Genomic DNA, 13,019 nt, shown 5'->3' with positions numbered 1-13,019 from the left:
TTAAATCAGTAATGCCATATGATGAATTGATCACAGAAACAACTTAATCAAATTGCATACTTTCTGATGGCGGAGTCATCAGTTACAGGTGGACTGCCTGCACGAAAGAGACCAGTATCGGTCTTGAATTAAGAGACTGGTTGCATTTCTATTCAAGATTCACTTTATAAAGACTGAGGTCATCCATGACCCTTGTGCCCCGAGGCACCCATTTATCTCCCTTAATGCACAGGACCAATGACGGTATGGCAAAACCACGTAAAGGGTGTGTCATTGTCAGAACCTCTTCCTCAGGGCCTCTGGGCTAGAGCTACTGCTCCCAACAGTGATTGAGGCCTTTTACTCCTGATTTCCAGGGCCTGACGTACTGTGAGTCCTGAGCAACTGGGACAAGTACCCCTTCAGCACTTGACTCTGTAGCACCACAAGCTGAGCAGTTCAAGGCTTCTTGGGGATAATGCAAGTGAAACATGAACACAGGTTCACAACTTAACATACATTCAGCAACTTCAATAACTGAATGCCCAAAAAGTGAAATACAGTACACACTAACTAATAACACACTACATAAGATCTGTATCCGATCACTGTCCGTGGGTACATCAGTGTCTCCCTTTTTTAACTAAAGAGTGGGGTTATTCTGCATTTAGTTGAGCCATCAACCAGGTTAGGCCCCACCAGAGAATACAAGTTTTAGAAGCCCCACAGTGGCTAATCAAAGTCAAGTGTCTGTGCATCTTTAGCACTCTAATTAGAGCAGATTCTCCCCACAAAGGTTTTGCGAGTCGAGGTGCAGTCTTACTTGCCACTGTAGACAAAAACAGAATGCCTGGGAGCATTCACCTGTCCTGGGTCGAGGTTTACTTCGGCCTGTGCCGGCACAGGGTCTGGAACTCCATGGTGCACCTTTGTTGTTGCCGTGAGTACTATCTGTCTCCGATGGCAGACCAGGGGTACTACTCAAGTTCCAATGACAAAGTAGCCGTTCTGAGTTCATTAGGTCTCGGCTAGCGTGGCTGCGCACATGCGTAGCTCACTCGGCGAGATTTAATGTCTTTGAGGAGTTTCAGTAAAGGGCTTTAAGCCCCCGCCCCTCTTTTCCATTGGCTGGCGTCACCGTTTATGCTAAACGGTGGCCAGCCATTGGAAAAGAGCTGTGCGTTACCTCCCCTTGGCTTTTTCTGCCGTCCTACTTAGACGGTCTCGCCTGCTTTCCGTTCGTCGTAAACGATTTCTTATCTTTATGGGGCCATGTGTTTCTAACACATAGCCCCATAAAGATAAGAGATCGGCTGCAGCGCGGTCCTCTCACTTTCGGGACCGTACTTTTTAGGTCTCGCCTGAGCCAGCGCTTTAGCGCTGCTCTCGCAAGAGCTTTTGTAAATGGGGGATTTGAAAGTGCAAACTAGTGCTTTCAGGCCGCCAACTACAGTGCATGTGCGCCGGGCGCGCGCACCATTTGGCAGCCTGCGTGATTATTTCTCGGCCGCTTTGATGTTCTCAGTGAGCCGCACGGCCACTGAACATCAAAGCGGCCGCGATTACTTTCACTTTGATGTTTGATCTCGATCACTTTGCATAGCCAATAGGTCTCGCTTTTGGGACCTTATAAGTTTTTAGTTATGCAACTATTGGGTAGCTAAACACTGTTAAGGTCCCAAAGGCGAGACCTATTGGCTATGCCAATGCTTGTTCTTATTTTTAAATAAGTAGGAAATGCTTTTGCAGCGTTAGCGTTGAAATAATTTCACCACGTGCGTGCCCGTGCAGAATCCGTTGTAATATTGAGTCCCCACTTGTGGGCACCTCATCCATGTTGAAATAAGGAGTCGCCACATGCGGACTTGCTGCAAAATCTGTTGAAATGAGTCCCCACGTGCTGTCTAGTGTAAAATCAGAGTTGAAACTGCACAGGGTGAATTAGTAGCTCTGGTTACAGGTGCGTACACTATAGATTTCTGCCAGCATAGCACATACTCTGAGGGAGCACTGTTAAACGTTTGAGTGCCATGTTGTGAGGGGCCCTCTTAGTCGTTCACCAGTTCTCACTGCAGCTTCAATCGTCCCTACATGTCAGAGCCTCGCTCAGCCGTTCTTGAATGCCAGGGTCCCTCGCACTTTTCCCCACATGTCTGGGCCCCTCTCGGCCGTTCTTGAACACTGGACCCTCATAGTCATCTCTGCGTCCTGCACACTGAGCCTCACTCGTTCTCCCGCTAATAACAGCCTTCGGTGATTTGTAGAGGGGGAGTTTCATTACTATTAAAGCACCTTCACTGTATCAATGGGAACCACTCTCTGCGCCTCTTATGATAGGGAGACGTTAGAATTTACCCTCACTATGAAGGGCGTCAGCATAACCTGCGCCCATCCTTGCCCATCGGACAACCTCGCGTCACAAAGTTTCGTAGTTCCCATCTGAACACAAAACATTTTATTGAGAGGTTGGCATTACTTAGAGAACGATAATCTGCCTGCCTTCCAACAAATGTATCGAGCGAACCAAGCCAGAGCGGAGCCAAGGATCTAGACTGGCTGTAACAGCCCTAACACCAGCTTGATCATAAATATTTTTTCATGTAAATCATGCAATAAAATTCATTTAAAAATATAAAGATTTATCACCATGTTTAAAAAGATTTAAGCATTAGTTCTTCTTTTCAAGTAGATGTATAGAAAGTATATGTTTCTAAACATGCATTTAGAAGCATTATAAAAATCTCGAATACCCTGACGACTTTGACATGAGTGAACCAAGAAATGGCTTTGACACGAAGACATTAAGTGACCAATGTCGTTAGATGTGAAGCATCGTACGGCTCTCCTCGGTTGCTCCCTCTCTCCTGTGTGTCTGTCTGTGTGTGTGTGGACAAGTCCCGCAGCGGTGGCAGCGCACTGTAATAAATTGAAATTGTGCTGCTGCAGGGTCACCTGTCCCTACGCTGCAGCCGCCCATGATGCTCCAGACTACATAATCTTACTCCCCTCATTCTAGTGCCCGCTGAGTGCTGAAGAGACGTGCTCAACGTGAGAGAAGGCATTCAAGGCTTTGCCAAGGATGTGGGCAGTAAGCTGATGTCAGTGGTAATTAAGGATTCAGTTCCCATGCCACAACACACTCCCCTACCTACTTATATTTACTTCACGTTTTATTTATTTTCCCAAACCCTACATTTGTATGTCTTACGTTTTCCCCTTTAAAAAAAGTTTTCGCTGCTTCCTTCTCTGTATTTGTCTCTCAATCGTTCTCTTCTTCGTTTTTCTTTCTTTTTCTTAGTTTTGTTTTTGTCTCCTAATTCATGCAGTCACTGGGACAAGGTAGCAATAGCATCAAATAGATTGCAGAAGTTCCCTATTAATCTAGACACTGAGTACTTGGTCTGGAGGGAAAGTTGACATCTTTGATTTTTCGGGGTTCATTAGCCAGGCAGTTAAAACCTAGCTTAAATGTGGTGGTATGGCGTTTGAGACCAGATACAGTATAACCTGGTCCCGTGGAATTATGCAACTGTGGAGGACCAAATTATGAATAAGGGTTGCAGCAAGGAGAGGCAAACTATTTAGCGTGATGCAGCACATTTTGTGATGGTAATCCTTCCTTTTTTGTCATTTTTACACAGGTGGGTGTAAAATTGACTGTCTGGGCAAAGGACTGGCAAAGGTTTTGTTTCATTAGTTCCAGATTAACATCCAAATACACAATAAGAATAAACAAGCATTACAAATGCAATAGGCCTCGCCTTTTATTAAGTTAAAGCCATTTGCTTTGCTATACATTAGCAAAGCAAACGGCTTTAACTTAATCAAAGGCGAGACCTATTGCATTTAAAATGCTTGTTTTTGCACAGTGATCAGGGACAACGGCCTTCAGTTTCCTCCGCGTCTCCCCTCCACCCCCACCTGGCATACAGGGGTCGCACTCCATGCTCTGAAGATGGCTTCCCTTTTCAGTTCACACTGCTGCACAGGGCATTGGCCCTATCTTCACTACAGTATTGCACCAGGGTGATGGCCCGTAAGATTCACTGCGCCCCCCCCGGAATACACTCTGTAATTAAAGGGGTATGCCGAAATGACCCTCCTATACCTGGGCATAGAACATCTACGATATGTAACAGTAAAGAGTACGGAGGGATCAATCAATTTTATTTTGTTTCAAGGCACCATCAATTACCCTGATACTTACAATATTTTGTACATCTAAATATATGATTCTATTGGAAGCACATGTCGTGTAACGAGACGGGGTACAAAAAAAATCAAACACTTATACATTGAACGTAGTATATACAAGACATGGACAACTACATAATAATCACATATAAACCACAATCACATGTATAATGCAATAAATATACTCAATATATACAACATTTACAAAGACCCTAATTATAACTTAAACTGATGTACACTCCTTATTTTGAGTAATACACTCTGAGGTAGTCCTCCGTGCGCCCGAGTTATCACACCTTCTCTAATTTACTTAGGCGCCACTACTAAACAAATTCAAATTAATAGGACTCCCCCTGGAATACAGCAGTCATGAACAACGCACACGTGCAGATGACTCTGATAGTTGCGGCAGTCCTGACAGAGCAGAAGCTGCTCCAGGACCCACTCTGCAGGATCCCCCTGGACCATTCTCCCTCCAGGCAATCTCCATCCCACAGGGTTCTCTGGGGTCAGGCTTTAGCTCGTGCTCCAGGTAAGTGTTCTTGATTCTCCTGGGTAACATCCCCTTAGCCTGCATGGGAGACTGGCAGACCCTCAGTCATGGTCACAACCAGCAGAACTCATACTGAGCTTCCCCAAGCTGATGTATAGCTCTAATCACGCCTCATTTTCCCCGTGCCGTGTTCCTGACTAGGGTCCTTGGGGTCAGAAGATATCCAAAGTGTTCATCTTGATAAATAAGCCAAAGGAGGAGTGCGACAATTGTTGTTGGTGTACGAAGGGATTCAAGTGTATTGTCATAGTGGAAAGGTAGAGCAGATATTCAGATTTGAGAAATGATTCTCCCTATTGAGACTCACTGGACAGGGGATGAGTAAATTTGGTCATACAGAAAAAATGCCACTCACAGTTTGCTATATAGTTTTGATATTGGACCAACATTATATTTTAATTTATTATCCCAGTTCAAGAAGCAATAATGGAAGACTCATGAAGAGTGGTCTCCTTAGTTGTTTGTTGAACATTATTTTGAGGGACATGGAAAATGTGTATGGAATGTGTATTAGTGTAGTGGTGAATGAAAGAAGGCTATATAATAGATACATAAGGAGACAAAGCATTCCACACAAACACTAACTACACACTCACACCCATAAGCCAACAGGCACAAGCCAGAGAATCTCATACTTTGCATTCTGATTTATATTGTAGTTTGATGCGCTGCATGTGACGGTTTGATATGTTTTTATCGAGGCTATCGGGAGATAAGGTTTGGGTAATTAAATAAGCTAAACTAGATACACACACACACAAAATAAACACACAAATGTGAGAGGGACACAAAAATCAGAACAGATGATGTGCTACAGTAACCTAGTTAATTACTATCTCATTGGATCAATCAATGGTCAATGTAAACTTTATTCGATATGTAAAAACAGTATCATAAAAGAACACAAATGGATTTAAAAAAGAATCAATTAAAGTACAGTTATAAAATACCACAAAGGGTCATAAAAACATTAAAAAGAGTGCGCTGGGCATAATCACAGTTATTTAGCAGCTATCACAAAGTCATTTGAGGTAGAGGTACACAACAAAAACATTAAATCATGTGTCATCTAGGGCTGCGTTGATGCCCTCACTCTCACAATCGCTTTTAAGTAAGAGGAGACGGCGGCCAAGGCTAAAGGAGTGTCCAATGTTTTTAATTTGTAGTAAGCCGCTCTGCATTATTGTAGACCCCATGATTTAAGCAGAGGTTTCAAAAGAGTGGCCCTTGGCAGTTGGTAGAACCTGCAGAATAAGATGCAGTGGACCATCAGTTTTGATTGGGAAATGTTAATAGTCTGAAGAAGGTATCAGTGCGAAAACGAGTCACGAGCATACGAATAAAAGGTGATGGTATTAAAAGTAGGTATTGCTGAATCCCATTTGTTATAGTGGAATGTTGATAATAGACTATCGTGCTCTTATGTTTTTCGGAAGACCAACGGCGGCTGGTCAAGTGGCTTGAGACTAGTCGTTTTAGTGTAACTCTTGCTATTTTGTTCAGAGTTGAGGGTTCAGAAAAAAATTCGGGATGCCCTAAATCGGAAGACAAGTTTTACATAATTCAGCCACTTAATGTTGTAACCTCGTTCAGTGTAAGACAGTCTGTAATAATTTCCCTGTTAAAATGGTGTCTCTTGGTTGGTCCAGACTTTATGCCATAAGATAATAGGGGCAGAGTTTATAATGTCCGCAATGTGTGTAAGGCCTAGTTCATTATGCACCACGTATGTTGATGTACCACGTGGGGCAGCCAGGCGGTAGCGCAAAAATGAATTCTCAAAACGTTGAATTTGATCAGCGTGCTCGATTCCCCAGATCCCAGATCCATAAGTGCCGGTTGAAATGCACTTGGCGCGGTAGATCTGTAATAAGGGGTTAATAGGGCGTCCCCCCAACTTTTTAGAAAAGTTGGTCAGTGCACCTATAGCTTTGGAAAAAGCAGTGCCCCGGGCTTGGGCAGCAGCCCGCCAGGTGCCCCTCTTATCAAAAATAATGCCCAAATAAGGAAATCTATCAGTACTATCCAATTTTCTACCTTTTAAAAAGATGGAGCATTGTTTTTTTCCGATCCCTAAGCCGCAAGACATGGTAAAGGTTTTAGAGGCATTAACATTTAAACCTCTCCTTGACATGAAATCAGTAAATTCATCAACTGCCCTTTGTAGCCCCATGCGGGTCTGCGACATTATTGCTGCGTCGTCCGCATAAAGTAGTATGGGTATGGATTTGCCATTTATGGTAGGGTAGTCGTGGTAGGTTCTGTTTAGATGGTGACCGACAGAGTGTATATAGAAGGTGAAAAGTAGGGGGGCTAATATACATCCCTGTCTTACACCTCTCCTAATATAAAACCTATCAGAGCATTCTCCACTTCTACCGTATCTAACACGGGCTGATGCTCACTGGTTAGAGTAGGCAGACCTGGAAGCAGAGGTCAGCCCGGGACCAGGGTTCAATTCCCAGCTCGGCTGGGTCTTGAGTCCATAAATTGTCCATGGACTCGATAATTCTCGCTCCAGTGCATACTCGATTCATGGGTTCACACTCTGCGACTCTGGGCAATAGCTTGCTTAATCTCCACAATGGCCCCTTGCGGCGGAATGCCTGGCTTTCACTTTGTGGATGCCCTGCTGGGTTATCTCACAGGGGAATACCAGGACGGGTTCCCTAAGCAAGCGCTTAGATACCGGTTGGTGATTTGCGCTATATAAATATCTGTACATTTACATTTACATTTAATAAATGCGAGGATGGAAGGTTCTAATCCAATCTCTGCAAGAGATTGGCAGAGCAGCTCATGGTCAACACAGTCAAATGCGGAGCTGAGATCTACAAAGGTTACAAAAAGATTTCCCTTATTTGCCTGGGTGTATTTGGCAATTATAAGGGTCAAATTCAGGCCTTGCTCGATAGTGCCTTAACCCTGTCTAAAGCCATATTGTAAATTGGAGATAATGTCTTGGTCGCTTATCCAATCATGAATTCTATTTAAAATGATTCGCCCTGCTACCTTCATTAGGGAATCAAGCAATGAGATTGGGCGGTAGTTAGAGGGATTGTTCCTGTCACCTTTTTTAAAAATCGGAACTACAACCGCCTCAGGCCAGGTCGAGATAAAGCCTGTGGCATTCAGGGAATTCAAGACATTGGTAAGCAAAGGAGCCCATAAATCTGGCTGTGATTTAAAAACGTCTATAGGTACACAGTCCGGGCCGGGGGCCTTCCCAGAAGGGCTCTCTTTTAGTGCCACAAGTACCTCTCCATGGTCAAAAAAGATGTTCAGAGGGAAAAAACTAGAAATATTTAACTCTGACTGAGGATTAGGGTGGCTTTCCCGCACGCTCGATTGTTCTATAGAATCAGGTGGATTGTATAAAATGCTAAAATGTTTAACCCAGGTTTCGGCGGTTATGGCTAAGTCCATCTTTGGGGGCTGGGAGGACCGCAAGATAGGTGCATTAACTGCCCTCCAGAAGGCGGTGTTATCCCTTGTACTGGAAGCTTCCTGCAGGGCTTGCCAAGCCTCTGATTTCAACTGGTTTTTCCTGGCCAGTCGGACTGCACGATAATTTTGTCTGGCTTGCCGAACTTCTAACCGATTCCTTGGATTAGATTTTAGAGCGGCTTTCAAAAGGTTCAAAGCTTTGGAGCATGTCCTATCAAACCAGCCTTGACTGCACGATGAGGTTTTCCTTGGAGCTCGTGCGAGTAATCTTTTGATCTCCAACAAGATTATGGAGAAGGAATGGCTGATTGCCTGGGGATTTTCTGTAGTTGACAAGCATATCTGTATATGCTCGTAGGTGTTTTTGACCAGTGAGTTAAGAAAGACAGGAGGGACTACTTTGTCCCATTTTAAATAGAGCCCGGTGGTAGTTCCCAGCTTAAGTGACGGGGTATAAGGGGGATTCTTCCTTGCATTGGGTTTAGCGAGCGGGGTTAATTTTAAAGTCACCTCAATGGGGTAGTGATCGCTAATAGCAGTGACAAGGGTCTCCCAGTCAAATATAATCCCTGAGTGCCTGGAGGATATTGGGGTATAATCGATTGTGGTATGACAGCCTCTCCCATTATAAGTAGGTTTAAAGCACTTTAGTGGGAGACACAGCTTGTTAACAGAAGATAAATTAAAATGGGATGTTAGACCGTTTAAAAGGTCTCCTAATTTAGTGTGCAAAAAATGGGTAGAGGAATCCTCGCTAACAGTAACCATTCCACAGGTGCCTTTGATACTCTGTGGGCACAGGGGGCAGTTGAAATCGTCCACCCAAATAATCAACATATCAGTTTTAAGCTGGTTCTCTATTTTTATTAGATCGGTCCCCATTGAGAACCGAGTCATAACGGGGACTTGGGATGTTATAAAAGTTGACCAAAATGATATTTTTAGAGGGTCCACCTTTTAGACTAATAATCTGATAGTTTTCGGTCCCTGTAAAGTATACTGATTTTAATCCACATTCCACGGTAATGTATGTCAAAAGCCCCCCCCCCCCCTTATTTCTGCCGTGTGGACTAGGAGAAGCTGGCGTATGTAAAGTCTGGTACCCTAAAAGATGAAGTTCAGTGATAGTCCAGGTTTCCTGCAAACAGATAATACTGTGTCGGGAAACAATTTGAACCCATGAGACATTAGTCAGTTTGTCAAGGAGACCTGCCACGTTCCAAGACAGTAGACTGTCACCCAATAAGGATTTATTCATACAGATGTTACTGTTCATAATATCCTTCGAGATCTCGGAGATTTCCTGAGATAGAAGGGTAATTAATGGGGGTGGGGTATCCCTCGTTGGGTGGTGGATCGACAAAAGGTTAGATGTTAAGCTACCAGTTAGGCTATCAGATTCAGGGATTGAAGAATGGAAATCGGTGGCATAAGTTAACTTCATCTCAGGCTTACCAAAGTTCAAGGTGTTTTTCTTTTGATTAAGATGATCAGAATCCAGAGTGATTTGCGAGGGTCTCGTATTAGAGGAATTATCAACCACAGTCTCAAAATTTGAGAGTCAGTCTAAATCATCCAAACCAGAAAGGGTGACAAATCGGTTGGCAGTGGGAAGAGTGAAGTGGAGGGCCTCTGTGTTAATCCTGGGTAATAAGTGTGATTTTAGGGGGTTTGAGAGAAGGGAGCGGGGATAGAAATAGCTTAGGTCGTGCGTCGAGATACCCACGCCCCTTCTCGCGGTGTACCAGTCCACTATATGAGGTAATACCCTGCGATCCCTGAAGTTGATAATGATGTCTCCCTGAATGTCCTTAGGTCTGGATCCCAGCCACATGGAGTATTTCGCCATTGATATCAGGGGGAAGTGGCCTGTTTTGGCTTAACCAGTGTACTACCTTATTTTTGAGTTCCTGATGTCTCTCCATTTTACCCGGGGCAAGCTCCGGAACACCTGTGAGTATCACTACGTAGGGAGCTGCTTCGGGGGGCAAGTCGATGTGGTAAGTCGTTTCCATCCTATTATTCAAGGGAGGCTGCGGGTTGAGATTTTTGCATAGGGGCTCTACAGGGTTAAAAGGTTGATCACCTCTAGCATCCCCTTCGACGATAGATCTTTTCTCTGCTATGGACATAAGAGCATCTGTGTTCTCCGTACAGACCGATGGAATAAGCTGGTTAACTTTTTGATTAAAATGAAGGGGGCCCAGCATCGGAGATGGAATTTTTTAACAGGTGAGTGTTCAGTTCCCTATTTGATGCAATGATTAAAGTATTTGATGCTTCCAAAGATGTTAACTGTGCTGCGATGTTTTTAACCCTCTCCACCAGGGGTAAAAGTAAGGATTTTACCAGGTGCTCTATGTCGGCCAATAAATTAGAAGAAGACGATGTAGGTGGCTGTGTACAGGCTTCTAAGGGCTTTACAGATGTAGAAATCAGCGGGGTTTGAGAAGTAAGATTGAGAGACTCAGGATGGGCAACTTTCCTCCTTTTTTTCTGGCGCAAAGATTTCTTTGCTGGGAGCGGTAGGTTTGTTTCTTATTGACAGTTTGAATTGGAGTCAAGTCCTCGAAGGAAATGTCCGTTATTGATTGTGTACTTGGAGTATGTATGTTAATAACCTTTTGTGTGGCCGGTATATCTATTATGTCATGCAACTGTGGGGAGGAGCCAGCATCGTGTGCAAGATCGGGGCCCGTATTGGGGGTCGGAGGTGAAAGGACGTGCTGAATGAGACCTAGGGACGAGCGCTTATGGTAAATAGGGTCCAGGGACAGACGGCGCTCTGTGATGGCTATCTCTTGCTCTAGGACAGTAGCAGCCCTGGTGATAAAGTGGTCTAATATCCCCCTGACGGAGCCCCCCCACCATGGATTGCCTAGTTTTACTTAGACGTGTAGCCATAATATGGTAGTGCAGTTAATGCGCAATCAGTGTGGGCACAAACTAAAGAATATAAACAGCTACAGATAAAAGACAAATGAGGACAAGAAGAAGGTTAATAAAGGTATATCCAGCCCCTTATACACATAAATTGATAAAAATAAACCTCTCGGGAGAGTCTAGTAGGGGCTCAGCAGCCAGCGACAGGGGGGGTGGCCCAGCCCAGCCTCAGTCAGCCTTGGACGGCCGTAGACGGCCCGCCCTTTGCCCGGGCTTCGCCTGGCACGTCCCGCGGGCGTCCCGCAAAGCGGGATGCGCGAGGTGCTTTAAGTCCGCTGCGGGAGGGAGGGAGGGGTTACTGCTGCTGTCACTCTACCCCCAGGCCTGCTGGAACCAGTAGTTTTCCTTGCTCTGCCAAAACGTATCCACAACACTCCCCTCTCATTGGATACAAACGCTGATTACAAGAAAGTAGTCAGTCAGCCACCATTCCTTAGGGGTAGGAATCCTCAAAAGCCTTGGCGTGTCCTTTTGGTTTTATGAAATGTAGCACTAGAGAGATGGGCCTTTTTTTTCTAAAAGGCGAAACAAGCATTGGCAAGGCCAATGGGTTTGATTTATGAATGAAAGTGCCTTTAGTGTTATTGATATGTTTAGACACCCAGTAAGTCTTCATGCATGCTCACTCACACACCCATGCATCTATTCACTTATTCTTACATTCACCCACTGACACAACCGCAATAAACTCCATTCAAACTCAAAGTGCAAAAAATAAAACCTGTTGCCTTCTAAATACAACAGCGATATGCTTGCAATAACAAAACTAAACATAGCCGTGGGTGTCTGCCTTGCAAAGGTATTGTAAATAGTCTATCATTGTTTTTAAAGTTCAAGCACAGCCACATCATTTAGAACCACAGTAGTGTTAATCTTGGAATGATAAAACAAAGATACCCTGTGGACATTAGCATCCCATAATGATCTCCTGGTTTAGAGGAAGTGGCTATGTGGGATGTGGTGCACTGCAGATAAAATCGGCAGCAAGCAAGCGACTAGTTAGCACTGCCTGGAGAGCTGTAGTATCCTTTCAAACATTAAAATAAAAAGTGCATAAGAATCGAAATGAAAGAAGAACTATAAGAGAAGAAAATTTAAAACTAAAGGACTATCCAACCAGCCCTGACACAGAAGAGCACTCCTTTTCAAGTGGAGGTACAGATGTAATCCAAAAATGCCATCATTAACAGGGTAAGAGCGCCAATGACTGATGCGGAATTGCTACTGTGCAAATCTTCTCCCTAAAAGACTTGGCCTAGGTAGCAAACAATATAAACATCATTCCATACAAAAGTAATGTGACATTTTATAAATACCTATCTGTAGACTTTAATACACAGTAATAACAATTCACACAAATGCCTGTTGGTTCTCAAATATGCTTTTCACAAGAGATATGTCTGACCTAATGCATTTATTATATCTTTTAATAATAATCAGATCAGACCTATGGCAACAAAATTGTTTCCTTGTGGACCAATTGGGCCTGTAGCTGTTTTCATAGGCTTGTCACCATTACCAACTGAGGCCTCCTGTACTGAGTGCAAGTTTTTTGAAAAGGGATCCATGAGGCAAACCGTCATAAAATTGCATAGTATACAGCGTCTCAGTTGGCAAAGTAAAATACTGTATCTCCTAAGGGTGCCTTTATAACGATCACTGACAGTTTAAACCTTCTGTAACCACCAGTTGTCCAAGGGGCTAACCAGCACCAAAACCCTTGCCTAGTAAGGAAATTTATTAAACAAAATGCTTATCTGCAGCTTTTAATACAGAGTATTAACAATCTATCCTTAAATTCCGACTGGCTGTAAAGTATGTTTTTCACAAATTAATTAGGCCTATTGCCTTTACCATAACTTGTCATTTAAAACAATCTGCCCTATGACCTTGATCACTGAAT

The 13,019-nt window shown here is 43.8% G+C and overlaps 1 protein-coding gene across 1 annotated transcript in view; it reads left to right on the top strand.

The window, feature by feature from the left end:
* LOC146813015 (C-type lectin domain family 2 member B-like) overlaps nucleotides 1-13,019 on the top strand; it is a 189,380-nt gene that overhangs the window by 84,553 nt on the left and 91,808 nt on the right. The window lies entirely within an intron of this gene.

This window comes from Triturus cristatus, chromosome 7, assembly GCF_964204655.1.
Source record: "Triturus cristatus chromosome 7, aTriCri1.1, whole genome shotgun sequence".
In the NCBI taxonomy this organism is placed as follows: domain Eukaryota; kingdom Metazoa; phylum Chordata; class Amphibia; order Caudata; family Salamandridae; genus Triturus; species Triturus cristatus.
The sequence above is the reverse complement of the archived record's forward strand: the minus strand, read 5'-3'. Positions and strand labels throughout refer to the sequence as shown.